At 47.3% G+C, this 25,494-nt stretch overlaps 2 long non-coding RNA genes across 12 annotated transcripts in view; both read left to right on the forward strand.

The window, feature by feature from the left end:
• The window catches only part of LOC103668548, a 32,020-nt gene extending 11,346 nt beyond the window's left edge, over positions 1-20,674 (forward strand). For 6 of the 11 annotated variants that reach the window (XR_005836105.1, XR_005836100.1, XR_005836099.1 and 3 more), the window contains one exon: positions 71-1,397. This is a non-coding gene — a long non-coding RNA (uncharacterized LOC103668548). Of the gene's footprint in view, positions 1-70; positions 1,398-3,089; positions 3,146-9,049; positions 9,454-11,407; positions 11,451-19,483 lie in introns of those variants that run through there. The other 5 variants (XR_005836095.1, XR_005836103.1, XR_005836101.1 and 2 more) reach the window with 5 other exon arrangements.
• Positions 11,476-14,237, forward strand: LOC103668550. The gene is made up of 3 exons (XR_570082.1): positions 11,476-11,517; positions 11,625-11,726; positions 13,754-14,237. It is a non-coding gene; the product is annotated as an uncharacterized LOC103668550 (long non-coding RNA).
• Positions 20,675-25,494: the final 4,820 nt, after the last annotated feature.

Genomic DNA, 25,494 nt, shown 5'->3' on the forward strand with positions numbered 1-25,494 from the left:
TCAGGTTGTGTTTGCACCCGGGAGGCTATCCCTAGACCCTCGCCCATCTCTGCCATGAATCTTCCTGCAGCTCTTCGCTTTCTTATCTGACCAAGACAGGGCCGAGAAAGTGGCCATGAAGCAGTTGTTTCCACCGTGTAACCAGGAGCCACCTATCCTGGTCTCTGGCCTCTGTTGCCCCAGGTGAGCCATGTATCCTGCTGCCTCCATTCTGCTAAGTGCAGTCCCGTCTGCCTGCCTGCCCCCTCGTCCTCCCCAGCCCAGCTGAGACCGACTGTGCCAGGCCCTTCCACCCTCGGGAAGCCAGAGCAGTTGGCTCTCCTCGGTGCTGCTGTGTCCCCGTGCCTCCCTCCATGGAAGCATTTATCACCTTGTGTGGTGACCAGCTGTTGACATGTCTGTACTCCCCACTGGATTCAGAGTTCTCTGGGGGCAGGGATGTTGGTATGGATCATGGACCTTACTCTGTTCCTGTCACTTGCTAAGTGAGTGAGTGAAGGGAGCACCAGCTACTGGGACCACATTTGCTAACCATGCTTCTGCATCCCAACTCTTTTTGATGGCGTGAAATCTCCAGAGGGAAACGTATCTGCTGGGGATGGGGAAAGGAGTAGACCGGGGGGCGGGGTCTAGGTAAGTTGCATTTCTCCTGATTCGGCAGTGTATGAGTTTCCCATTGCTGCTGTGACAAATTACCACGTTTGGTGGCTCTAAACAAAACAGATAGATTAGCCTGCAGGTGTGGGCTCAGAAGTCTGAAAGGAGCCCCACCAGACGAAAACCAAGGTGTCTGTCCATCTGTGTTTCTTCTGGAGGCTTCCATTTCCTTGTCTTTCAGACTCTGGAGTCAGCCTGCATTCCTTGGCTTGCAGCCCCTTCCTCATATCACCCCAACCTCTGACTCCCATATGCACTCCGACCTCTTACATCCCTCTTATGATGACCCTTGTGGTTATATTGGGCCCACCGAGTCATGCAGGGTAATCTCTCCTTCTCAAGATCCTTAATCACATTGGCAAAGTCCCTTTCTCCATGTAAGTTGACACGGATCTGGAGATTAGGATGTAGACATCTTTTGGGGGGATTGTTCAGCCTGTCCCATGCAGGACACCCAGAGACCCAGCTTCTGCTTTGTGTTCCTATTTGCACATCTTGCTTCTTCCTGTCGTTCGGGAGCTCGTGCTGGCTCCTCCAGGTGGTCTCCCCCAAGCCCCACTCCCTCCAGCCGGGTGCATCTCAGCCTTGGTTCCTGCAGCCGAGCTTGACCACGAGCACTTCTCTGGTCAAAATGAGACCTTCTTTGGTCTGTGCGTCTTTCCACTTCTGTGCCGATACTCCAAGAGCCTTTCTTTCTTCTCTCTGGAATGTCCCCAGTTTGACCTCACCTGTCTTTCCACTTCCAACGTGCTCCTCCCACTTTTTTTTTTTTTTTTAAGATTTTATTTATTTATTCCACAGAGATAGAGACAGCCAGTGAGAGAGGGAACACAAGCAGGGGGAGTGGGAGAGGAAGAAGCAGGCTCATAGCGGAGGAGCCTGATGTGGGGCTCGATCCCATAACACCGGGATCACACCCTGAGCCGAAGGCAGACGCTCAACCGCTGTGCCACCCAGGCGCCCCTCCTCCCACTTTCAGGCAGAAGCCCTAGGTTGGCAGACTACCCCAGTGCTTTCCAATTCTTTGTTTGCAAGTTAGTGCGTGCCCCTAGGCAACCAGGGAGCATCCTGGAGCATGGGGCACACGTGATGAGTCCCGGCATCCAGCCCTGGCACAGAGCACGTGTCGACAGAGTGGTGGGAACTGGCGTCTCTGCTGCTGGAGCCTTCATGGCGTGCACTGGGACAGCCCTTGGCATCTGCTGCCCATATCATGAGTTATTTTTTTCTGCATATGCCCTGCTTCCCCCCCAACACAATTAGAACAGAGGTCTCCAGCCCTGCATAGAGTCTAGCAACCACTAGACAGTCTAAGGGTTGAGCCAAATGAAAATGCTGCTGTTTGACCATTTTTCACCTACAGGATACTAAGTGTCTTTTGACAGAGAGACAGTATTCATTGCCCAGGGAGTCCAGATGCAAGTGGTGGCCAAGTCTTCAGGCCTTCTTCCCTGCCTCTTCCTTCCTCCCTTCTGACACGGCTGCCCTTCAGATGTAAAATATACATATATTTAAATGGCAAACTTGACATCAATTTATTGATTTACACCAAGAGATAGAACTGTCAGGCTAACCAGCTACATCTCCCTTTTGCAGCAGAAACATCTCCCCATAAAGACATCTTGGCATTACAGAGTTGCTCTGTAAGCAGCGGATTCAGCTCAAAAAAAGAGTGTGTTCAGACTCAGGGGCCTGTGTGGGGACAGGCCAGCCCAAAGCAGCTGCCCTGCAGACCAGCTGAGTGCCCTCTCTGACACGCTGGCTGCACATGGCGGGTTTTCTCTACAGGACAGAATGTGCCCTGTGAGGTCTATGCTCTGGTTATCGCAGGGTCACAGGAGATCCTGGCACAGCCTGATCCCTGCTGAGAGCAGTTGCTACAGCCCACAGGGAAACCAGTGCTGCTGGCTTGGGTGATTGCCCATCCATCCCTCCCTCCTTCCTTCCCTCCCTTCCCTCCCTTCCCTCCCTCCTTTCCTTCCTTCCTTCCTTCCTTCCTTCCTTCCTTCCTTCCTTCCTTCCTTCCTTCCCTTTTTCCTTCCTTCCTTCCTTCCTTCCCTCCCTCCCTTTCTCCTTTGTTCCTTACTTTCTTCCTATATTCTCTTTCTTTATTCTTTTTTTCTGGGGCCTTTTTAAAAATTATTATTATTTTTTAAAGATTTATTTATTGATTTTAGAGAGAGAGAGAGCTCAGGGGGCAGGGGCAGAGGGAGAGACAGTCCCAAGCAGACTCCACACTGAGCATGGAGCCTGACGCGGGGCTTGATCTCACAACCCTGAGATCATGACCTGAGCCAAAACCAAAAGTTGGATGCTTAACTGACTGTACCACCCAGGTGCTCCTTAATTATAGTTTGTTCATTAAAATGCACAATTAAGTACACAGTTCAATAAGTTTTTTTTTTAAAAGATTTTATTTATTTATTTGACAGAGAGAGAGACAGCAAGAGAGGGAACACAACGGGAAGTGGGAGAGGGAGAAGCAGACTTCCCGCCGAGCAGGGAGCCTGATGCGGGGCTCGATCCCAGGACCTTGGGATCACGACCTGAGCCGAAGGCAGCCACTTAACAACTGAGCCACCCAGGCGCCCCGACAGTTCAATAAGTTTTGGCCAATACATACGCTCATGTAACTGCTGTGTTAATTACCCCAGAGAGTTCATTCCGTTGTGCCTTTTCCAGTTAAGCACCTCCCCAAATGTCCATCAACTGCAATGATAAGTGACTGGATAAACAGAACGTGGTCTATCCATACAACAGCATATTACTCAGCAGTAGGAAAGAAGTATGGACACCTGCTACGACATGGATGAACTCTTTTTTTTTTTTTTTAAGATGTATTTATTTATGAGAGAGAGAGCACATGAGCTGGGGGGGTGGAAGGGCAGAGGGAGAGAAGAAGGCTCCCCGCTGAGTGTGGAGCCTGATGAGGCGCTTGATGTGAGGCTTGATCTCACGACCCTGAGATCATGATCTGAGCCCAAATCAGAAGTTGGATGCTTAACTGACTGCACTACCCAGGCGCCCCTGGATGAACTTTGAAAGCATGATGCTGAGCGAAAGGACCCAGGCACAGAAGATTTCAGAGTACGTGAATCCATTTATGTGCAACGTCCAGAATTGGCTGATGTATAGAGGCAGAAAGTAGATGCGTGGTTGACAGAATGGTGTGAAACAGTCTCTCTAGGGCTGGGCTGGGGGTTGGGGCTGAGCTAGTGGGTATCTGATTTCTTCTGTAACTAGACGGTGGGGATAGTTGCATCACTAGGAATACACTAAAACCCACTGTGCTGTACCGATTGAAAAGGTGAATTTTGTGGCGTATGAAATATATTTCAATAAAGCTGTTATTAAAAAAAAGATACAGAACATCCCCATCACAACAAAAAGACGTTGACCTCTTCCCAGTCAGTCCTGCCCTACCCCCAGAGGCAGCCACAGTGGCATCTTTTTCCAGCATAGATGAATTGTGTCTGTTCAGGAGCTTTCTGTAATTCGAGTCATGTATTAGGTGCTCATTTGTGTGAGGCTTCTTCCAGTAGGCATAATGTTTTTGAGATTTGCTCATGTTGTTATGACAGTAGTTTGTGTCTTTCTTTCCCTCCCCCCCGAGTAGAATGAATGACTTTACCACAGTTTCTTACAGATGGACATCTGGGCTGTTTCCAAGTTATGGCTATTATGCATAAAGCTGGTATGGATATTCTTGTAAAAGTCTTCCCGTGGACATATGTTTACCTTTTTTTTTTTTTTAAGATTTTATTTATTTGAGAGAGAGAAAGCACAAGTAGGGGGAGCGGCAGGCAGAGGGAGAGGGAGAAGCAGGGAGCCTGACATGGGGCTCAATCCCAGGTCTCTGGGATCATGACCTGAGTGGAAGGCAGATGCCCAACCAACTGAGCCATCCAGGCACCCCTGCTTACCTTTTTCTTAAATACCTAGAAATGGAATATGGTTTTATTTTTAGTTTTGTAAGAAACTGATATACTTTTTTTCCAGAGTGGCTTTACCATTTTATACTCCCATCAACAATGTATGAGAATTTTGGTTGCTCCATATCCTCACTAACATTTGGTGTTGTCAGAATGTTTGCCTACTTTAAGGTGATAGAGATATTTTTCCTTTTTTTTTTTAAGGTGCCATGTTTCATTTAGGTCTAGGATCCATTTCAGCTTGTTTTTGGTGTGATGTATGGAGTTGTGGTTCAATTGTTTTTCCTTTTAGATAGACAATTATTTGTGTGTCTATCCAAAAATGTTGAATATATTTGTCTTTCCATTGAATATTTCATTCCTTTGTTGAAAATCAGTTGCTCATATATGTAGGTCTGTTTCTGGACTCTGCTGTTCCATTGATCTATTTGTGTACCCTAATGCTAATGCCACATTGTCTTGATTATTATTGTTTACAGTAGATTTTAAAATCAGCTACTGTAAGCCCTTCAACCTTGATCTTTATTAAGATTATTTTGGCTGTTCTAGTCCTTTTCATTTCTGCTTAAATTGACTACTTAAATTTCTTTTTTTTTAAGATTTTATTTATTTATTTGACAGAGAGAGAGACAGCCAGCGAGAGAGGGAACACAAGCAGGGGGAGTGGGAGAGGAAGAAGTAGGCTCCTAGCGGAGGAGCCTGATGTGGGGCTCGATCCCATAACGCCAGGATCACGCCCTGAGCCGAAGGCAGATGCTTAACCGCTGTGCCACCCAGGCGCCCCTGACTACTTAAATTTCTATTTAGTTGACTGCTTGTCAATTTCTGAAAAGCAAGCCTTCTGGAATTTTGATTGGGATTACATTGAATCTATAGATCAATCTGGAGGGAACTGACATCTTAGCAATATTGAGTCCTACAGTCCGTGAACATGGTACATCTCTTCGTTTATTTAGGTCTTCTTTTATTTCCCTCAATAACGTTTAGTAGCCTTTAGCATAGAAGTCTTGTATGTCTTTGGTTAAATTTATTCTTAAGTGGCATTTTTTTTTTTAATTGAGGAAACTGGAAGCCACAGAGGGATGAAAGGGTGGTAGGTGGACAGATGGTGGGGCTGATGTTTGGGGTTGAGGCCCTATTCAGAGCTCCACATGATCACCAACAAGAAGCAGCAGGTCACACAGTGATTCTCACTGAGTCCCCTCCATCTGGATTTCAGAACCAAGCTGATTCTCTGGGGACATGACAGCCAAGAAGTCTGTGTTCTCTTACTCCCTCCATGAACTGAGATGAACACCCCTTTAGCTCCCTTTTGGACACCAACTGTACTATGAAGGTCAGGCATGGGCTGGTCCTGCTCACTGCTCCCTCCTGACAGAAACTGCAGTGCCTCCAGCTCCTGATGAGCCTCCTTAGGCTGTTCCCTGAGCAGCAGTAGCCAGCAACCTCCACAAGGGCCCAGCATGGAAAGCCATGCCACAGTGACTGGGAAATGTGGCAAAATCAACTGCACGCTTGGAAGAGGAGGAGAAAAGAAGAGATAGATGGGAAGAAGCAGAGTATGAGAGGGGAACTGAATGAATGACTTTGATGGCAGAGCGCTCAATTAGGGACTGTGAATGCCTGGTGCCTGGGGGTCTACCAGATGGCCAGGAACACCCAACTAACACATCTGAGACTCCCTTTGGGTCTGTTGTGTTACCTCGGTTTGGAGCCTTTTGCTTTTCCCTGTTACTAGGGTGTGTGTGTTTGTGTATACAAATACCATACACAGGCAGAGGTCTTACTGATAATTTGGAGTGGGTCCATCATTAGGCATCCTGGGGGGGGGGGATGTGCATTGAATGTCCTGCCACAAGCATGACTGAGAGAACTGGATTCCTCAGGAGGTGCTCGGGGCTTTGCTAGGCAGCCTTGAGGAAACACATTTATTCCCGCGCCATATGGGGAAGGGAAGAAGCTATGGGAAAATATTTTGGCTTAATATAAAGAACTTTATAGGAGCTGTATAGCCATGGAACAGTGTTCCTTGCCTGATTATGATTTTCATATTCCTGGGATATACAAGCAGATCCTGTCAGAGATTCCTGCACTGGGCAGGATCATGTGACCTTCAAGATCCATTTGATTCTGTGCCTAACACTTTACCAGGAGTTGATTAATGTTCTCCTCCCAAAAAGACTTCTCCTGGGGAAAGGAACCCAAAGAAGACTTTTTTGTTTAACTCCAGCACTACTTACTGGATAGTCCACATTTCTCCCAGTATGTATAGCCACTTCTGATATTTATCAAGTTTCTATATTCGAATGGGTTTTCGAGTTCTCTAGTCTGTTCATTGGTCTGTTGTCTATCCCTCTGGTATTAGAACCACGCCATCTTAATTGTTAGAGTGTTACAGTAATTTCTGACATTAGGCTGTAAAGTCCGGGCACCTGGGTGGCTCAGTTGGTTAAGCATCTGCCTTCAGCTCAGGTCATGATTCCAGGGTCCTGGTGTTTAGTCCTGTGTCAGCTCCCTGCTCAGTGGGGAGTCTGCTTCTCCCTCTTCCTCTGCCCCTCCCCCTGCTCATGTTCTCTCTCTGGCTCACTCTGTCTCTCTCAAATAAATAAGATCTTTAAAAAAGAAAAGGAGTATAAAGTCTCCCCGCTTGGTTCTTCAAATTTTCTTAGATATTCTTTAGCCAGTGCTCTTCCATATGGATCTAGGGTGAATTATGTTAAGTCCCATGTTGGAATTTTGATTGGAATAATGGTGACTGTGACTTTTATGAGGCTGATTGCTTTCTGAGAAACATTTTTCAAGGTGAACTCTCAGAGGCAGTGACATCCACGTGGAGAGGTGTTTCTGGCTGGGACATCCCATCGCCCCTCAGATTATCCTGTGGCTGGTGTAGAAGACCAGCCATGATCCGTTTCGCCACGTGGAGATGTCTTCCCCACCAACAGCCCCACCAGTCGTTTGGTTGGCCAGAGCGAGCTCTCCCAAACCTGTGGGGCTGGGCCTCCTGCTTTTTGCAGCCTCTATCCACGAGAAAGTGCCAGAAGGTGTGGCATCAGTGTTGGAGGAGAGAGCGGGGGATATGGCTGCAACAGACGCCTACTGAGGCATTTCACAGAGGGCACCCTCCTCTCAGAATCAGGTTGGAGCCAACTTTTCCTTCTCTGTATGACTCAGCCATCATTAATTAGAAACGCCGCCTGAGCATTCTCCGGTTCAGTCAGAAGCCCTGCCCATGCTTAAGCTGTTGGTGCTGTAGGAATTTGCTCCTTTCTCACTTAAGGGCTTTTAGAAGTCTTGTCCTTTCCAGATAGACCTCTTTGGAGCCCCCCCCAGCCCCCTTTATGATTCCTGTTGGGGTGGAGGACAATGCCTTTCCTTGTGCTTTCGGCTGGTCCCACCACTGAGGCACTTCCCGAGGTGTCTGTCTGGGGTCTTCAGTGAAGGAGCAGTGTGGGGGCTGGAGACGAGGACCGTATCACTCCTCGTCACGGAATGAGGGGCACCATGAGCGAAAGAAAAGAGCGTTGAGGTTGACAAGCCTGAATTTATTTGCCCGGTTCTGACACGAATTTGCTGTGCGACCTCGGGTTGTCATTAGCTCATCTGCGCCTCAGTTCCTGCATCTGTGCACATGAGGCGATGGCGTCTCCTGGACGTGGTGGTTGAGATGATTCAGTGGGATACTGTGTGTGGAAGCACCGAGTGTGCTACGTGGCATTGACCAGGAGCCCAGTAAATGCCACCTCCCCGACTCGACCTCCCACCACTCTGTGGAACTCAGATCTGCAGTCCATCCCAGGCCTTCCTGGTGGCCTTCCAGCGGGCGCAGCAGGGGTGGTGGGTGCCAAGGCAGCGGTCTTACTGCGTGGGAAGTCTTGGCACCTTTTGGGATTTCTGGAGAGAGCCACAGATTAGTGTCCACATGGTGCTCTTCACCAGAGCGTGACCCGAGGAGTAGGTACCAGACTCTCTCCGTTATTTGTTGTCTTGCTACCCCAGTGTGGCCTGAAATTCCTCCCATTAGTCAATTCCATTTTTTTTTTAAAGATTTTATTTATTTATTCGACAGAGATAGAGACAGCCAGCGAGAGAGGGAACACAAGCAGGGGGAGCGGGAGAGGAAGAAGCAGGCTCATAGCAGAGGAGCCTGATGTGGGGCTCGATCCCATAACGCCGGGATCACGCCCTGAGCCGGAGGCAGACGCTTAACCGCTGTGCCACCCAGGCGCCCCAGTCAATTCCATTTTTAAATTGTCTTCTGAAATCAATAGATACACCTGGGAAATAGTCTACAGTCTGTAGGCTGGAGCGGAGAAAGCCATTCTTGAGGGTGAAGAAGAAGGCCAGCTGTGTCGGCTGTCTCTCATTTAGCAGCACTTTGGACCCTCTAAAAATGAGATTAGTTGTCTGCCACCTTGGAGCAGAGACTCTATCATTTACTTTTGTTTGGTTTGTTTTAGCTAGAACACTGAGTGCCGGCCCTGCTTGCAACAGAAAATGCTGATGACCCAGTGAATGTCTGCTAAAAATTGTGTGATTCTGGGGCGCTGGCCTGGCTCAGTCGGAAGACCACGAAACTCTTGATCTCGGGATCGTGAGTTTGAGCCCCATGCTGGGTGTAGAGATTACTAAAAAAAATAAATTTAAAATTGTGTGATTCTGACACGTGCTGCAACGTGGCTGAACCTTGAAGATGTCATGCGAAATGAAATAAGTCAGACATAGAAAGACAAATGTTGTGTGATTTCATTTATATGAGGTCCCTGGAACAGTCAGATTCATGGAGACAGACTGTAGAACGGTGTCTGCCAGGGGCTGGGGGAGGGGACATGGGGAGTTAGTATTTAATGGGGGCAGAGTTCTGGAGGTGGATGGCGGTGATCGTTGCACGACATTGTGAATGTGCTTCATGCCACAGAACTTATACTTAAAAATGGTTAAAATGGGGGCGCCTGGGTGGCGCAGCGGTTAAGCGTCTGCCTTCGGCTCAGGGCGTGATCCCGGCGTTATGGGATTGAGCCCTACATCAGGCTCCTCCACTATGAGCCTGCTTCTTCCTCTCCCACTCCCCCTGCTTGTGTTCCCTCTCTCGCTGGCTGTCTCTATCTCTGTTGAATAAATAAATAAAAAATATTAAAAAAAATGGTTAAAATGGTAAATTTTATGTGCATTTTACCACAATAAAAAATATATGCGTGTAATCCAGGCAGTGTCCTAATTTTTAAAACTGTGGCATAATCAGTGATTACTCAAAGGATAATACTGTGAATTAACATGGTAAGATGTAAAAATATCACCTGATTTGCTCAGTTACTCAGCCAGCACCCCTCAGCCTCTGGCTCCGTCCAAGCTCCCGAGCCAAGCCTGAGGATTCAAAGATGCAATCTTGCACTCACTCTTCCAGAGCTGGCTTCCGAGGGTGAAGGCAAGAAGCCCGTGACTCCGCTGAGCAAAGTCTTTGCTCCGGCAGGGAGGACTGAGGAAGAACTGGGTAATGCCCCTGGTGTTCGAGGCAGGATCCATGGGGAGGCAGAGCAGGAGCGGGAGCTTACTGGGGAAGGAGAGTCTTGGAAGGAGGGAAAGAGTGGTGTGCTGTGGGAAGGTGGGGCCGGGCCTGCCCGCAGACGCCAGGCAAGTCTGAGAAATGGCAGGAAGACCAGTGGGGCTCGGGTGGGGCTCTCCGTGCCTGGGGAAAATGAGACGGGAAGAGTATATTCATGTCTCGGGGTTCCTCAGATCTGGGCACCAGCCTCACCTTAGTCTCCTGTCAGCTGGAAACCTTAGCTAAGTTTGAAAGAATCTCCGTAAATCTCGGTTTGCTCATCAATGAAATACTTCTTCCCAGGTTGACAAGATAAAATCAGAAAATGTGTGCAGTTTCAGAGACCATATCTGTTTGTCTGTTTTCTATATACTGTATCTGTCTCTATAGATCAGTATTTTCCGTGTCTGTATACACACACACACACACACATACACACACACACACACACACACATGTGCACACACGCGATAGGTGGCTCAGGGCGGGAGAACTCTGAAGGTCTGGAAACAAGTTTCACTTCTCTGTTTTTTGAGCAAGGTGTTTTGGCTCTGGGGAGCGGTGAGGACATCCTGGGTGTGTCTGGCGCCCTAGGTCCCCCAAGCCCAGCCTCTGTGTCAGACGATAGCCGGGAACCTGGGCTTGGGGCGGGGGGTGTGGGGGGAGCTTGTGGTGTCTCCAGGGGTGGGTGTTGAGGCTGTGAGAGTCCAAGCCTGGCTCTGTGGTTAGCTACTGTGTCGGGGTCCAGGTCAGAAGTCCAGTCCCTCGGGTGGACCAGTTTGCTTTGTTGCCATGGAGACCACATGGTCTCCGCATGGACCCTTCCCTCCTCCTTCCCAGGAGAAACAGTTTGGGAGGCAACAGCATCATTTTCATCAATGAAAGTTGATGCTTTCGCACACCCACGTGGTGGCAAGTGTGGATGACTTAGATGTGATAGAGCCCGAAGAAATGATGTGTCTGAGGACAGACAGCAGAGGGAACACGCCGAGGCCCGAGTAGCCACTGATAACTCAACCTGAGCCCGTATGTAGGACCTTTCCTCACCATCTGTCCTGACTGTGGAAGGCTGAGTGGGGGGTTAGCCAAACACTGGGACCTTGGGAGGAGGGAGCGAAGTCGACACAGAAACAGTCATGGAAGCCTTCTGAATTCTCTAACATGTCTGCTGGCACCACTAATAACTATAGTAACCAACATTTATTGAGCACTTGCTGTATGCCAGGAACTGCACAAAGTGTTTGTATCTATCCATCTTTTTTTTTTTTTTTTTAAGTAGGCTCCACACCCAGCGAGGAGCCCAATGTGAGGCTTAAACTCACGACCCTGAGAGCAAGACCTGAGCTGAGATCAAGAGTTGGACCCTTAACCGACCGAGCCACCCAGGTGCCCCTATATGTATCCATCTTTATGGTTTTTTTTTTTTTTTGGATGGGAAAAATTACATCTTTATCCGCTCCTAATGTATATTTTGTACTTCCTTCAATTCTAAGTATTTGCAACAGACCACAATACTATTATCAGACCACAATCTTAGTACTTACCACCCTGGAAATCACAGATGCTGAATCAAAGAGGACCAACACTGCAAATCGGTAAAAGAACCTGGACTGTTTTCTCCGCGTTGGTATTGCAAGCTAGATGGGTGCAAATGGCGGGGTTTTCTTCTTCTTTTTCTTCTCCTTCTTTTTCTTCTTCTTCTTCTTTCTTCTTTCTTCTTTCTTCTTTTTCCTTCTTCCTTCTTCGTCTTCTTCCTTCTTCTTCTCCCTTCTTCCTCTTCTTCCTCCTCCTCTTCTTCTTCTTTCTTTCTTTTTCATTGCCTTATGAACTATATGTCAACATAACCACTGAAGGCAGATGCCTGGAACGTTGCCAAAGAGGAGGCAATGTGAGCAAAATTTTCAGTTTATCCCTGGTGGAAATTTCCATGGATGTGTCTTTGGGCTAAGGGGTCAATTGATTGGACTCAGATGGGAGTCAGAAGGGGCTCTGACTAACTCCTCAGTCTCCTTTACTCTTGTTTATGTTTTTCCTCTACATTCATTCTTTGTTACTGAGAAATAATTCACATTCCACCAAACTCACCCTTTTAAAGTGCACAGTTCGGTGGTGGTGGTTATATTCACAGAATTGTACGGCCATCACCCCCATCTTCCCAGAACATTTTGATCGTCCCCAGAAGAAGTGCCCACCCCTTAGCATTAACTCCCCGCCCACCTCAAGCCCTGGCCTGGGAACCACTAATCTACTTTCTGGTTTACGATGTTTTGTAACTTCCATGGTGCGAGCCTTGTGCTTCTTTTGTTATATTCATTTACTTTTTTTTTTTTTAAAGATTTTTATTTATTTATTTGACAGAGACAGCCAGCGAGAGAGGGAACACAGGCAGGGGGAGTGGGAGAGGAAGAAGCAGGCTCCCAGCAGAGGAGCCCGATGTGGGGCTCGATCCCAGAATGCTGGGATCACGCCCTGAGCCGAAGGCAGACGCTTAACGACTGTACCACCCAGGCTCCCCTATATTCATTTACTTTTAAGAAAAGTATTTGCCAGAGGAACATTTTGACGGATGAGCTTCTTGTTTTCACGATAACACTGCAATTTTCATGACCTGTGAAATGTATGAGGCTTCGCAAATTTCTCAGAGTTCTCATGATTCACGTTTTTCATCCAATCCTCAGACTTTAATTTCAAACTTCATTTACTTCAGCCGTCTTGGCCAACACAGTAAAAGCCATACCCCGAGGCCCTATCCCGTAGCTGTGCTCTGCGGGGACCAGACTTACTGTAAATTAAGACAGTGTAGGGGTGCCTGCGTGGCTCAGTCAGCTGAGCTTCCGACTCTTGATTTCGGCTTGGGTCACCTTCTCAGGGTCGTGAGATCAAGCCCTGTGTTAGGCTCTATGCTCAGCGGGGAGTCAATTTCTCTCTCCCTCCCTCCATCTCTCTCTGCTCCCCCCCCCACTTTTGTGCTCTCTCTCTTTCTGAAATAAATAATTAAGTCTTAAAAAAATTAAGACAGCATATCTGTTTGGAATGCATATGGATATGAACAACAGAAAGCTCTACTTTACAGGCTGATGCCAATAAAAAACCATTTTTTTCCCCTATGTAGCAAAAAGTTCAGGGGAGATGTGCTGGGGTTAGTATCAGTGATCACCAGGAACTCAGCTTCTTTCTACTTTTCTGTTCCTCTAGCCTTAGCAGAGGCCTTTATTCTCAAGCCTCTTGTCTTCTGGTTGCAAGAGAGCTGCTGCACTTCCAGGCCTCAAACGTATGTTCCAGGCAGGAAGAAAGAGGGAGGAAGGGTGACAGGATGCAGAGCTTTCCCTTATCAAGTCCTTATCTTCTTATTCAGGAGGAGAAGACCTCCCCTGGGCTTGGGAAAGCTCAGTGTCTGTTTTGTATTAACTATCTAATCCCTATTTTAATCATCTGAGGTAGGGCATATTTTCCCTGCTTTACAGATGTGGAAGCTTAGAGAACTTAGTGACTTTCCCAAGGTCACAAGTCAGTGGCAGAACTAAGACTAACCCTGATAACACACTAGGGTTTTCCAGCCTGCGTTTCATCACTGCACACAAAGCAATTCCTTGGTTGGTTTTTTCCTTTGGGTTTCCCGAAGCTTGTGGAGATGGGCAAGGCGGATATTACGAGAATAGCCTCATGTCCCAGAAGAGCAATTTGAGACCCAGAGAAGGACATGACGACTTGCCCAAGGCAACTTTCATTCAACTGGGTTTAATCTCCGGTCTCACGTCCTGTCTTCTGGACCCCGCGGTCTGTGTGCGGGGGAGGAGCTCTGGATTCACTGAGGGAGACGGACACACGGAAAGAAAAGGTGCGAACAGATTTCGTATACGTCAGCTTTGCACAAGCTCAGCTTTTGGGGGTTTTCTGCCAATTCTCCCCTTCCTTTTTTCCCCTATCATTTTCATCCGTCTGACGTATTTATTTTCTAACTGGAAGTTTGTGCCTCTTCATCCCCGTTTCCTGTGTCACCCGTCCCCATCCCGTCTGGCAACCACTTGTTTGTTCTCGGTTCTTAGGAGTCCACTTCTGTTTTATTTGTTCATTTGCTTTGTTTTGGGTTGTTTTTTGCTTTTTTAAAAAATTCCATATATAAGCAAAATCATATGGTATTTGTCATTTTCTGTCTGACTTATTTCACTTAGAATATCTTCCAGGTCCGTCCACGTTGTGAACGGCAAGATCTCGCTTTTTATGGCTGAGTAATATTCCATCGTGTGTATGCACATGTGTGTGTTGTATGTATTTCCATCGTGTGTGTGTGTGTTGTATGTATATCATCTTCTTATCTGTTCGTCTGTGGCTGGGCACTTAGGCTGTTTCCATACGTTGACTATTGTAAATAATGCTGCAGTAAACATAGGGGTACAGGTATCTTTTTGAATCAGTGCTTTGTCTTCTTTGGGTGAATACTTGGAAGTGAATTACTGGGTTATATGGTAGCTCTATTTTTAATTTTTTGAGGAACCTCCATACTGTTTTCCACAGTGGCTGTGCCGATTCACAATCCCACCAGCTGTGAGCAGAGTTCTCTTTGCCCCACATCCTCACCAACACTTGCTCTCTCTCATCTTTTTGACAACAGCCATTTGTACTGGTGTGAGGTGACACCCCACTGTGGTTTTGATTTGCGTTTCCCTGACGATGAGTGATGTGGAGCATTTCTTCATGGGTTTCCTGGCTCTGCCATTCCCCTTGCGAGGATGCGACGGTGAATCTGGGACTATGTGGTGACAGGCCAACACTTTGTTTTAGAAGAGACCGTGGACACAGAGGGGTCTGTGTCACCTTTCTCCACCCATGGGTTCCATGCTTTTTGTGCGTGTGTTTTCCAGTTTCACTGCAAACAGGTACCTGCTGCCAGAAGGGGAGTTTCCCAGACCAAAAAGTCAGACTCTGTCCTAAGTGTTACCTTCCCCTTCCTGAACACAGGTAACACAGAGGAAGGGATGTTTCTTGACAACCCAGTCTGGTTACGTGGTAAAAGGAAAGAAGAAAACCAAGTCCAAGTGAATTTTCTGTTGGCCTTGATAGAATTAAATAAATTAATTAACTAAAACCCCCGTCATCCATTTTTTTTTAAAAGCCTGTGTGTATCATGATGAATGTGGCTCTGAGCTCTGACCTCAGTGCCTGGGTCATGAGTCTTTGAGAAAAAACTGTAAATGATTTACAGAAGAGCAGACACGAAGGCTCCAGCTACAGTGAATAGATGAACACAATGGGTTGCAGTGTTTGGGTAAAAAGATGCCCATTTTAAAATAAAAGTATGATATTTCGATGTGGTGTTAAGTAAGAAAGTGTTGGTAATCACACAGGCCTTAGGAAAAGGCCTTAACTTGGTTCTCAATATGGAGGCGCATAGTAGGGACTCAATAAAATATTGAATAACTCTGGGAGTTGAGCCAGCTTAATGAATTGATCACTGGACTTTTGACACCACAGTCAGACAATTTTAAAGTATCCTGTGTATTCCGTGATTATTCCATGACTCCAGGTGATCTCTAAACTAAGCCATTATCAAATTGGTGTTGCGAATTAGAGGACAAAAGCCCAAACTTAAACCCACTTTCACGGGGGAAACCTCACGTGGTCCTCATTTCTTGCCCGCTCTTGCTAGTGGCCTGAAATGTGAGCAGCATTAGTGGCTGACACAAGCAAGCAGGCTGCCTGCTGGCTCCCAGTCAGCTTTGGATCAGTGCAGATCAAGGGGCTGCCCCGGGAGCTAATTACGCAGACACAACGATGTGCTGTGGCCGGCGGACCACTGCAGGATGCGAGTGCTCCTAGCTGCTCTCTCCTACGAGCACAGCAGAAGCAGCCAGGACAGAGCCCCTCTTTGGGTGTGTCTTCCCCATCCTCCTGTCCTTCCAGCTGCTCAGGCTGATAGCTTTGGAGTCATCTTGACTCCTGTTTCTTTCACATTCCTCGCCAGATCTATGAGCAAACCTGCTGGCCCTGCTTTGAGAACGTGTCATGTCACCACTGTTAGCTGTCTCCACTGATACTGTGCTAGACCAAGCTACTGTCATTTCACACCTGGGCTCCTGAGGCAGCCTCCTCACTGATTTTCCTGCTTCTGCCCTGCCTTTTGACACTCTGTGCTCAACCCAGTGGGCAGAGGGATCCTCTCTACAGATTTAAGACAAATCATGTAACTCTTCTCAGTTCTTCTCTGAATTCTCCAGATTCTTATCCTGCTCAGAGTAAAACCTCAAGTCCTTCCAGTGGCTTGTCACCCCCATGGCTTCTCTGAATTGATGTGCCACTCCCCCTGGCTTTCTGCGCTTGGGCCACATGGACCTCCTTCCTGTTCCTGGAGCAGGTCAGGTGGGCTCCTGTCTCCACGCTGCTCCTGCTGCCTTGATTGTTCCCTCTGCCGATGGCATCAGTCCCCAGATATCCACGTGGTCCCTTCTCTCACATCCTCCAAATCTCTGCCCAAATGTGTCCTTCTCAGTGAGACCTGATCACCCTGTTTAAACCACAGCAATGTATTTAAAACTCTTAGGTTTGCTGTAATTTTTGTGTTTTTTGGTAGGTACTTTTAAAAATTAGGTTAAGGAAGTTTCTATTCCTAGTTTGCTGAAAGTTTGAAAAATGGACAGTTATTGAATTTCATCGATTTCACTGATTTTTTTCTTCTGCCTTCTGAGATCATCATGCCTCCTTTAATGCGGTAATGTGGTTAACTGCATTAATATATTTTCTAATATTAAACCAGCCCTGCATTTCTGGAATACCCAAGTGGCCCAATAGGGAGAATGCAAGTGGAGCATGGCAATCTTGCTGAGTTGAGGAGACAGATATAGGCATTTGGAGAGGCTGAAGCAGTTGGAATTTGCAGAGCAGAATCCCAGAGAGGAGGATCCTTTGCAGAGAAAGAGTTCCAAAAATCTGTAAATTGTTATTGACTACTAAGCCACAAATACACAGGGGGAAACTCCATGAAGCTTGTCGAAGGACAACTAGAAAACCGTAAACTGAACAATACTTGGGTGATACTCGAGTTCCAAATAGCTAGAGTGGAGAGTCGTCAATGAACACATGGGCATTCATAGAGACCCCAGAAGGGTCAGCTTCACGAGTTGAGCTGAACTATTTCTACAGGAAAGGCTATTAAGGATCTGTCCAAACTAAGTTTAAAAACATGCTTTGAGCAGTTAAGCATCTGCCTTTGGCTCAGGGCGTGATCCTGGCATTATGGGATCGAGCCCCACATCAGGCTCCTCCGCTGGGAGCCTGCTTCTTCCTCTCCCACTCCCCCTGCTTGTGTTCCCTCTCTCGCTGGCTGTCTCTATCTCTGTCGAATAAATAAATAAAAATCTTAAAAAAAAATGCTTTGAGAGAATTAACCTAATCTGCAAATAACCTAACTTCCTGTTAGAACAAAGTCTAATACTCTTGAAAAGAAGGCAACAAACTCTAGCACTCAACAATGCACAGTTCACAATGTCCAGCATCCAAAAAAAAAAAAAAATTACTTGACATGAGAAGAGGTGATCAAATGTGATCCATAATTTGGAGCAAAATCAGTCAATAGAAACAGAGTCAAAAATGACAGAGATGAAATGATTAACAGACTAGGACTTTAAATCACTTATTGTAAATATCCTCAAAGACTTAAAGGAAATCATGTAATATGGAGAAAAGAGTAAGATATTAAAAAGACCTAAATGGTCCTTGTGGCACTAAAATTTCAACATATGAAATGAAAATTTCACCAGATGGGATTAATAGCAGAATAGATTCTGCAGAAGAGATCAGTGAACTGGTAAACATACTAATGGATACTATTCACACTAATGCACAGAGAAAAGAAGAAGAAAACCTGACCAGATCCTCTTTGACTTGTGGGACAATGTCAAGCAGCATGTATATGTGTGATTGTGTGTAATGAAGTCCCAGGAAGGGGAGGATCAGGAAAGAAATAGATTTGAAGAGCTAATGGCCAAAGTTTTTTCCACACTTAATGAAAGCTGTAAAGATATTGACGGATCTAAGTCACTCAAAGAATCCCAAACAGAATAAACATAAAACCAAACGAAGACACATCATAACCAAATGGCTGAAAGCCAGTGATAATGAAAAAATCTTAAATTTCAGAGATAAAAAATACATTAAATATAGAACAAAAGTTAGAATTACCCCAGATTTTTTGTCATCAATAATGTAAGCCGGAAGACATCAGAACATCTTTAAAGCACTGGAAGAAAAAACGATCAATCTAGAATTCTATAGCTAGTGTAATTATTTTTCAAAAAACTCTTTTGCAAGTCGGTTGGCTTCTGGCCAGGGAGATTCAAGCACAAGTGCTGTGTGCATGCTTTTCTTCTCCCTCCTCCTCCTTCCTGTCTGGAGCTCCTGAAACTATCCTACGCAGAAGGGTGACCTTCAGATATTAGACAGTGACTTTCCCTTTGTTGGACAACGAAAGAGCAACAGGATCTAACGAGCCTGGTTCTCCAACACCGTGGATTACCAGACCAGCCCCATAGTGAACCATCTGGATGTATCACAGTGAGAATGGGTTAAGTGACTGTTATTTGGAGGTTTTCTCCCACCCTGAACCCAATTCTAATATGATTAGCTATTTGAAAGAGTATCAGTTGGTAAGTCTCTGACAAGATGATCTAGAACAAAGAAGACACAAATAAATAATATGAAGATTTTAGAAGGGGACATAACCATAAATGCAGCAGAGATGACAAGAATAATAAAAGATTATGAAAAACCTACCAATAATTTCCACATTCAGAAAAAAAAGAATAAATTTCTAGAAAAAAAATAACTAAAAGTCAGTCAAGAAAAAGCAGAGACTCGAAACAGATACTGGTCCTCTGATGTTCATAGCAGCATTATTCACGAAAGCAAAAAGGTGGAAACAATCCAGATGTCCACTGAGGAATGGATGTGGTGTAGACATACAATGGAATCTTCTTCAGCCTGAAAAAGGAATGAAATTCTGACACCTGCTATAACGTCAATGGACCTTGAGAACATTATGCTGAGTGAAATAAGCCAGACACAAAAGGACAAATGTTGCATGATTCCTCTCGTACAAGACACTAGAATGGTCAGATTAGTAGAGACAGAGAGTAGAATAGAGGTCACGGGGGACAGGGGGCAGAGAGGAAAACGAGGAGTGAGTGTTTAATGGGGACAGAGGTTCAATTTGGGAAGATGTCACGTTCCGGAGGCGGATGGTGGTGATGGTTGCACAACAGGACAAATGTACTTGATGCCACTATACGCTTAAAAATGGTTAAAATGGGAAAGTTTATGTCATATGTATTTTGTCAGAATAATTTTTTTTTCTCTTTAGGTATCGTGGAGTAGGAGGATGTTTCAGTCCACTCAGGCCTCCCCGTTGCTAGAAATGGAACACTGGCCCTGACATCCTGAAGCTTCTAGCTTAATGACTTCTGCTCTGTACTTGTCCTTTCTTGGCATTTACATAACTGGAGGAATGGGTGCAAATATATAATATTATAGTAACTACCTATTAAATATTTTGTTTTTTAATTTTTAAAGTAATCTCTGCACCCAACGTGGGGCTTGAACTCACAACCCCGAGATCAAGCGTTGCATGCACTACTGACTGAGCTGGCCAGGCGCCCTGGTAACCAGTCATTAGAAGGAGCAGACATAACTTCTGTTCCCAGTGGGAAGCCTGTTGGTAAAGAAGAGGAGCCCCTGGAACTGAATGACTGACCCTTGTCCCCAAGCCTTTTCCTCATGTGAACTGGCAGGTGAAGTCTGTTCAGCTGCCCTGCGTGCTCCAGGCTTACAAACCAAAGTCCACTTTTAGAGCTGGGGATGACATCCGTTTGGCACTGGGCTGTGGGCCGGGCTCCTGGGTGAAACCAGCTCCCACTGCCTGCCTTTCAGAGCTCGTGTCTGCAGGATGCTGTTTTCAGGATCACCTGAGCCTCACAAATGCTCCAGGAATTCACTTTGCAGCCTGGCACATTTCAAGTCCCTGTGTAGGGCGGCCACGCCCAGATTCCACGTGAGAGCCTCAGCAGATCGGCTTCCCCCATAGGCCTCCCCCACCTCCTCAGGTGTTTCTGCCTCGTGACTTGGAGCTGTGGTGCCACCAGGCAGGAATGGGTCTGCGTTTGTGCGTGACGTCATTGGTCCCGGATGAGAGGTAGGTTTCTTCTTCACCCCAAGCACATTTCTACAACTGTCCTGGTTCCATCTTTGTAAGCAGATACAGGTGTGGGGGGGTGTCTGCTGATGCGCTCTGTGGCAAGGGCAGCCCAGGCACCCACACTCTGCCCTGCGGATCTTCCAAAGGCTTCTGAGCCTCTTCTCCACATGGTCCCTCCCTGCCCATGCTGCTTGCTTGGCTCATGTCCCCCGTGCACTGTAGCCCAGCTGACCTCCTCACCGCTCCCCCCCCAGGACAGCCCCCTCCTCCAGAATCCCCCAGACCCTCCAGCCCTCCCGGAGCCCTCCTGGGACTTGCAGCTCTTCAAGGTATTTTCTCTCCCCACCCATGTCTTATGCCCCTGTTCTGCTTGCTGGGAGCAGACAGTGGGTGTGTTGAACATAATCAAAGTCCAGATTTGCATGTGGCAGGTCGCATCTCGGACTTCCACCTTGAGCTAGTGAGGAATGAGACCTGCCAGCTCCCTGCGTGTCCCTATCTTGGCAGCCGGGCACTCCTGCATGGCCACTGTCCCTGGCTGGGCACTGGTGGGGGCCGCACTTCCTGCAGATGGTACCGTGACCACAGCCTCAGCTGATAAGGAACCAGGAGGAAGCCCAGCTCTGGGCTGAGTTGTCAGATGAAGTTAGCCCGCTACCCCCCGCCCTCACAGGGCACTGTGGCCTGACAGCAGGAGAGACGAGAAACACGACCTCCATCTTCTTGGGGTACTTAAGCAGCCCAGGAATGCGGTTTTAGGCTGTCCTGGCAATGCTGCCCTGGCTCTTGAGGATTTTCTTTCTCCAATCTCCCTGAATCTCAGAAGCGCCGATTCCGCCTGGCCTGGCCCTGCTCCGGGAACCAGTACACTGGCCCTGTCCCCCAGTTCTTGTGTGATGGTCCCCTCTGCCTGCTTGTCCGAGGTCTGCCTGTCCTAGGGTTGTGGCAGGGGCAGCCACCCCTGCACCCCTGTCCCTGCTGAAGAACGGGGTGATACTGCAGACCTAAACCTGCCTTGTATAAACCAGAAACCCTGTCCAAAGGAACCAGATGGAATGGGAGGAAATTGAATGCGGCTGAGTTGGAAGGTGGCATCTGGGGATGCTCCGGAGTTCAAATCCCACCCCCTCCCCAGTATTTATTGGCTGAACCTTGGTTTTGTCAAAGGGTGGTTGAGGATGGAATGAGACAGTAAGTGGAGAAGCCGGACGCAGAGCAAGCGTGCAGAGCGGTAATTATTGCTGTCAGGCTGGGGCAGAGGGAACAGCGAGCTAGACCTGCCTCTGTCAAGGAATGGCTCTGTGACCTCCAGGACCAACCCCAGCCTCGGTGTCTGCCTCTGTCCCGGGGCTGTTTGTCTCGTCCCCTGACCTCCCAGCACCGTTCTCAGGATCAAGGGAAGGGGTACAGGGTGCTGGGGACAGGGGTGCAGTGGTGGCTGCCCCTGCCACAACCCTAGGATTTAGCCTGTGAGACACTTATAAACTGCCCATCGCACCAAACTGCCACCAGTGGGAGGGCGAGAGAGAAACCTGCAGGCCCACCAGCTCCCCCTCCCAGGCTCCCCACCTCACGGTTGTGTCTGAGAGAGGATGTGGATGTTGCCCCAAATTATAACACTATTCCTAGAAACTGTGAGCAATGGGACTCTCAGAACCAAAGATATCTTGTGTAGGTACCAAGAGTTGCAGTTAGTTAAGAGCACTCTTTGGAGATATCGTGGAGTCTTCTTATTGATTGATTGATTGATTGATTGATTGAATGTGGTGGGGCGGGGGGGAGGGGCAGAAGGAGATGAAGAGGGAGAGAAGCAGACTCCCTGCTGAGCGCTGAGCGAGGAGCCTGACCTAGGAGGCTCAATCGCTCGACCCTGAGATCGTGACTCTGAGATCATGACCTGAGTCGAAAGCAAGAGTCAGATACTTAACCGACTGAGCCACCCAGGCACCCCTATTGTGGAGTCTTCTATGGGCTCCAACACTCACTGTGCAAGAGAAAGGCTTGTCTCTCGCAACCCCAGCACGCTGTGGCATGGTGGGTTTTCATCATGACTTGTGTGAGGACCTTGTCACGAAGCATTGAAACATAAAACATAAATGAGAACAGCAGAGAGATCCAGAAAAAACCTGTGCTGGTCGTATAGAGCCTGGACCTGATATTGAGCATCGTAGATGGTACTGGAAACTTCCTCCTGGGATGCTTCTGTGTTTGAAAAAAAATGTATTTATTGGCATTGTGGTAACACTTGTCTAGCTCACAGACTTTCTTTCTGAGTAGTGTTAATGGTAATTTGATATGATCATGTGCCTAAATATACCCACAACATCCTAACAAGTATATGGGGTTCTACCATGGTGGATACCAATGGATGCAGCTAATAATTTGTGGGTTCATTGTGCAAGGGACTGTCCTAGGAGGGGTCCTGGGTAAAAGCCAGCAGCAGTCCACCAGAATCGGAACCGTCCTGGATAGTGTTTTGCTAAGTGAAGGTTTACAGGCTGAATGCTCAGCTTTCCAGCCGTTTTGCTTCTCAGATGATGGCAGCCAGGCTGGAAGAGCCTTCTTTGGAAAACCTGATGGATCCAAGGAAAAACACTTGGAAGTACTGACATGGGATGGGGTCTCCTACAAAATGACCCGACCAGAACATTCTAAAGCAGTAAATGATCATAAGAATCACCTGGGGAGATTTGAAATGCCCTCCTGTACCCCTTCCTATCCCCAAATGGTCACATCAGAATTTCTTTACTCTTTCTTCCTTCCTTCCTTTTTTTCTTTCTTTTCTTTCTTTCTTTCTTTCTTTCTTTCTTTCTTTCTTTCTTTCTTTCAGATTTATTTATTTGAGAGAGAGCGAGCAAGAAAGAGAGAAATAGCATGAGCAGGGGGAGGGACAGAGGGAGAGGGAGATTCCTTGAGCAGACTCCCCACTGAGCAGGGAGCCTGATGGATGTGGGGTTCAATCCCAGAACCCTGAGATCATGACCTGAGCTGAAGTCAGAAGTTGGAGGCTTAACCGACTGAGCCACCCAGGCGGCCCCCATAGCAGAATTTCTGAGGATGGGGTCAGGTCATTAGTGTCCACAAGCATTTGAAATGGTCGTGGTATGTGGCCGGGCTGAGAAGCACTGTGTAAAATGAAGCCCATGGTTGGCAAGTCGCACCACCTGCTCTGAGTTTCTAATCAGCTTTTTAGTGACTCCTCTGAACTGTGAATGGACAGCCAGAGCTGACCAGACATGCAAGAAAAGCCTCTAACTTGAAAAAGTCCAAAACAATGAGAAAAGGTGGAGATTATGCAAAAAAAAAAATTTTTTTTTAAATCTATCTTTGGTATCTTCAGAGAGATGAGAAGTTCATCCACTAGTGAAATGAGAAAAGGATGAGATTCTAAAAATTCAGAAGACAGGACACCTGGGTGGCTCAGTGGTTAAGCATCTGCCTTCAGCTCAGGTCATGATCCTGGGGTCCTGGGATTGAGCCCCACATCGGGCTCCCTGCTCAGCAGGAGAGTCTGCTTCTCCCTCTCCCTCTGCCCCTCGCACCCCCTGCCCCAGCTCCTGTTCTCTCTCTCTCAAATAAATAAAATCTTTAAAAAAATTCAGAAGACAGAAAAGCCCTTGGATATTAAAACATGACAGTAGAATTATTATTGTGCCAAGTTTTTGAAGAGAAAAGGAAAGAAAGGATAGAAAGAAAAATCTCAATAAGATCAAAAGGTGGGATGCTTGGGTGGCTCAGTTGGGTGTCTGCCTTCGGCTTGGGTTGTGGTCCTGGGGTCCTGGGATCGAACCCCTCGTTGGGCTCCTTGCTCTGTGGGGAGCCTGCTTCTCCCTCTGCTGCCCCCCCTCTTGTGCTCTCTTTCTCTCAAATAAATAAATAAAATCTTTAAAAAAAATAAAAAAAAAAGATTAAAAGGTAAAGTTAAGGAAATCTCCTGGAACACTGAGCAAAAAAAGTCAGAGAGAAAAAGCAAAGGCACAGAGATGGAAATTAGAGATAAGTGAATAAAAGGAACAGAGAGGAGGTCCAGCATTCCAACAATAAGTGTTGCAGAAAGAGAACAGGGAAAACAGAAGAGAGAAATCATCAAAGACACAATTTAATAAAATTTTCCAGAAATGACGAACACGGGGGTGCCTGGGTGGCACAGCGGTTAAGCGTCTGCCTTCGGCTCAGGGCGTGATCCCGGCGTTCTGGGATCGAGCCCCACATCAGGCTCTTCCACTATGAGCCTGCTTCTTCCTCTCCCACTCCCCCTGCTTGTGTTCCCTCTCTCGCTGACTGTCTCTATCTCTGTGGAATAAATAAATAAAATCTTAAAAAAAAAAATGACGAACATGAGTCTTCAGATGGAGAGGGGCCAGCCAATGCCCAGCACAGTGGATGAACACAGACCCACGCGAAGATCCAGCATGGCAAAGTTTCAGAGCTACAGGGAAACTTCCAGAGAGGAAACAGTTTTCACACTTAAGATCAAGAGTCAGAAGGCATCTGAGCTCTCCTCACAACACTGGAAGCCACAAGACGCTTGACAACTCTGCAGCCGTGGGCAATGTGCCCTCTCGGCTCACGCTCCTGGTCTGTAAAATGGGCACAGTATTGTGTAACCCAAGTTCCTGCAGGTGTCTATAGAGACTTTTTAAGCAGAAGTGACCCCATTCCTCCTCTTCCTCACCTGCACTGGTCAGGGCTGTGTCCTTGGGGTCTCCTGCAGCTCTGCAGTTCTCAAGATGCTGAAGGTTTGCTCTAGTCCTCTGTGAAGCAGAGAGAACCCCTCCTGCTCTTCCTCTTTTGTGTCTGCATGGTTAGAGGGGTCAACTGGAGTGCTAATTGTACCCTCACTTGCAGTTTGTGATGAAACAGTTTGTGGGAGTTTCCTGGGGCTGCCATAACAATGACCACAAACTTGGTTTCAAGCAACAGAAATGTATTTGGTCACAGTTTGGGAGGCCAGGAGTCAGAAATTAAGGTGCCAGCAAGGCTGTGCTCCCTCTGAAGGCACTAGGGGAGGGTCCTCCCTGCCTCTTCCAGCTTCTGTGGCTCCCGGCAACACTCGGCGTTCCCTGGCTTGTGGACACATCTCTCCAACCTCTGCCTCCATCTTCCCCATGGCCACCTTCTCTCTGGATGTCCCCTGCTGTCTTTAGGACATCAGTCACTGGATTTAGGGCCCCTCTGAA

The sequence above is a fragment of the Ursus maritimus genome, unplaced genomic scaffold (genome assembly GCF_017311325.1).
Source record: "Ursus maritimus isolate PB19 unplaced genomic scaffold, ASM1731132v1 scaffold_2, whole genome shotgun sequence".
Classification (NCBI taxonomy): Eukaryota; Metazoa; Chordata; class Mammalia; order Carnivora; family Ursidae; genus Ursus; species Ursus maritimus.